Source organism: Drosophila navojoa, chromosome 2 (assembly GCF_054131105.1).
Source record: "Drosophila navojoa isolate 15081-1374.11 chromosome 2, UAZ_NAV_1.0, whole genome shotgun sequence".
In the NCBI taxonomy this organism is placed as follows: domain Eukaryota; kingdom Metazoa; phylum Arthropoda; class Insecta; order Diptera; family Drosophilidae; genus Drosophila; species Drosophila navojoa.
The window spans coordinates 18,392,636-18,396,795 of NC_142890.1; positions in this window are offsets into that span (position 1 = coordinate 18,392,636).

Consider the following 4,160-nt stretch of genomic DNA (forward strand, 5'->3'; position numbering starts at 1 on the left):
AAGGTGATGTCTTGAGCAAAAAAAAAAAAGAAACCGAAGCACAATGACTCTCCATAGTTGCCGAGAGCTCGAGTGGGCTTTGGCAATCTTTACAATGCCCACCTAAATGATATTGACAAAACTTTTCGAGTGCCAAAGAAGCGAGTCACACAGCTACAACAGCAACAGCAACAATTATATAGAGGCTCAAGTGTCTGGCACAATCATTCATCAGGCATAGTCCATATATATATATATAGTTTCCCTGGCCATGCGTAATCAGCTGCGCAACGAACCAAGACTTCGTCTCACTCATATGGGCATGGGTCTAGAAATATTTACGGCCTTTAGCAACTGGACAGGCACTAAACATTATGGCCAGAGAGCCATATATGCTGCCTCTTGAGGATTCGTAAACAGATTAGCCGGAATACCATTTCATAAGCCACTCAAAGGTTTTTGTTTTGCTTTTTTCGGTCTCTGTTTCTGTTTTTGTTTCGGTTTCTGTTTCTGTTTCTTAGTAAAACCAACTTGAGATTATTTCCAAATAAACAAAACTCGAGTTGCATTAAATCTTTGAATGGAAATTCCCTTTCCAGAATTTTTGATAAGCTATCGCCAGCAACAAGTTTTCCAATTAAATGGAACAAAGGTGTCATAAATGACTAGATAATTTGAACAAAATTATATGCACACACATATATATATATATATCATATGATATTTCTCTACACAAAAACAGGTCAATCAACAATTCTAATGAACATGAGCTCAATTCCACTTGTTGTCTAGGCCCGGCCCACGATTTTGCTATCAATCGAATCGAATTGAATTGAATTGAATCGGTTCGTGACGTGAGCTTTCGGTCAATCTACGAGTTCCCGATGGGACGTAGGCATTTCCACTTGACCAGCTATCAGCGTCATAAATCCTCCAAGTAAATCCACTTGAGATCGAAAGGACAAGCACTGGCAGAGTGGAGAGAGGGCGAGGGAGAGAGAGAAAGAGAGACGTAAACAAATGAATTGCGATAAGACAGCGGCAAAGGGGGGCGGAGGGACTCAAAGACTTAATCACACTCTCAAGCAATTGACCGATATTACGAACTGCCACTCACCTGATAGACGCTGCCTGATTATTCTGCTTTAATCAGTAATTAATTAAGATACTTTGCATTAGATAATTTAGACAGGCGGCCAACGGGTTTTACGAATTATACGTATACCTATGTGACTGTATATTTAAATTGTGCCACAATTTACGAGCCGACTTAATTGTATTTGCTTGTCAAACGTCAAATGCAGCGATTTTAACTTTAGCAACAGACTCCGACTTCGACTTCGCCTTCGAGCTTCGAGTTCGACTTCGAGTTCGAGTTCGACTTCGATTTGGAGCTCGACTTTTGGGGGCAATCCCCCACGGACACAGACATACATAAAAGATAATGATAGAGAAATTATTTATAGCCATGCGGGGCCTACACATTAGTCACGACAGATCGAGTGACGCCCATAAACAGACTCGCAGCGGTTGTAGACCAAGGGGCCGGCAGCGGGCAGCGGGCAGCACACTTGAATACTCTAACTACATATGTATGTATATAATCGCAGCTTTGCGAAAATCAAAATATGAAAACAAACCACAACAGATTACATCTGTGCAAAATATATAAATACATATATATTTAATATATAACATTTGGATTAGCCGCATTTTAGCTTATCTTATCAGACAGCACGAGGCATCCAGCAGCGCATTAATCGCTAAATATACACTGCTCGAAATCCTGCTCAAGCCTGCATAAAGTCCAATAAGCTATGTAGGTTAAGATATTGTAAATATATAAAATCAAAAAAGTTTTATAAATATTAATATATTCTTCACAATGATCTCCTATATTACTTATATATTTTGTGCAGTGTAGTGCACATTCGCTTTCTATTTTTTCAGTGTATCGCTCGCATTGTAAACAAGCAAAGTTCGCTCGATTTATGATCACAATATTTCTTCATTGCCTTTAATTAGTTGGAAATTTCGAATATGAACGCTTATGGAGCGAGAGATCTTAATCTGCATGCATGCATGCATGCATGGCGCTGCATTCGGTTTCATTGACATTCGTATCAGATATGTCATATCGAGCGATATGCAGTCCCTAGATACAAGCCCGGACCCAGAGCCGGGGCCCAAGTTCCAGGTTCCAGCGCGTCGGCAACTCGATACCCAAATCAGCTGCCTTTGTGCCTAATCACCCGGGCGCCTTTGATGTGGACCGTCACAGTCGCCGAGGGCTTTGCCTTGGGTTAATTGCGGCCAGCTCATTGGGTGGCAAATCAATTAAAATATATATATATATATGTATATGGCTACAAGTATTTTGTATTTTGTATTTTGTACCTTGTATGTAAAGAGAGTAAAGCATTCTCAGAATGCTTTGGCATTAGCTTTGAGCGAGACCTTCGTGTGCGCCCAGCCAATGCATTTAGTCGTGTCGTGTTGTTCCGAGTCGCGCCCCACAATAGCAAAAGAACTTAACACCTAACGCATTAATTTCCATTAATTTGTAATGCTAAATACCCGCAGGGCACACGAGAGAATGAGACAACGAATTGCTCATACACTTCAAAGGGGAACTATACATAGATAAATTTCAATGCTAAAGAGTTACCAACAGAGGCTTACCTTAGAGTCAACTGTCTTAAAGTACTTTAGAGATTATATAGAAGATATACACATTGCTTAAAGGTATTGCATATAATACTATGCATACCCATTCGAGAGCATTTGTTTAATGAGTATTCAAAGCAAATAAGAAATATGCAAATTTTACTTATTAAGAATAAAGTCAAAGCAAAAACATTGAATATTCCTATATCAAAAGAAATTTATGTAGATTTCAATTAAATTCATTCTTCATAGAGCTTATGCATATTAATTATATAAAATATATGTGCATACTCGACATATTTGCTATTTTAATTGTGAATGATTTAAAAATACTATAAAATATATAATATATGCTAACGAAATAATATGATGTAGATTTCCATGAAATTCTATGCTAATTGCTATGCTTGTTAGCATTTATAAGAATTTTGTGAATTCAGAACGAATCTCTAGATAATGTAAAACAGAATTAGCGTAGTCTGAATGAAGGATATACAGATTCTTGAATTGGATGTTAGAATGGAATTCCATAGAAATCTCTAGATAGATCTATAAACACTATTTACTTTTTGGCAACCTAGGCATTTTATATAGACCCCATTAAAGTCTTAGGAAAATCGTTTAAAATGTAACTATTTTTAGAAATATACATCATATAGTCATAAAAACATCTACATTTAATGTAGGCTTGAATAAAATTCCATTAAAACTCTATAAAGAGTCAAGTCTTCATTTATATTCAATATGGAAAACAAGTTCTTAATAATCTCTTAAGCTATACACGACATGCCAAGGTATATGTATATGTAAGTATATATATTCGACATTTATGACTGGCACATCTTTATAGCAGAGCACATTAAATTGTTTTATTAATGATTATGATTACGATCATGATTATGAGTATGAATAGATTAAAATAGCCAGAGAAGAGGTTTTTCGAGCAGTTTAGGGCGGGGCTAAATGATTTCAAATCAGCTGCAATATAAACTATACCAGAAATTATAAAACATTTTTGATATTCAAATTCGAAAATGAATTCGAGGTGGAAGTGAGCTGAATGCTGAGTGGGTAGGCTTTCAACGAGAGAGAGAGAGAGAGAGAGACAGACAGACAGACAGACGAACAGAGATGAGAAAAAAGCGTAATTAAAACAAACGTTTGGTCTGTCTAATTAACATAACAAAGCCGCAGTTGAGTCAGTCAGCCAGACGGACGGGACAGACAGACGGACAGACAGACAGGCAGACAGATGGAGCTGATTCATTTGGGCTTTAGATCTGGGCAGGAAGAAAAAAGGTCGCGCACGATGATTAGACTCGAACAGTTTTCGCGCTTTGCATGGCGATGTTTTTTATATGTAGATTTTTTTTTCTTACGCCTCGCATGCGTAATTTGATTACCAGCCCCGAATCCCTCGGCACTCTCTGGCCTCATGTCCGAGGCCGAGGGGCGGAAATTGCAATTAGTTTGCTAGAAAAATGCCATAAATTAGATTACCCAACTGAAATAAG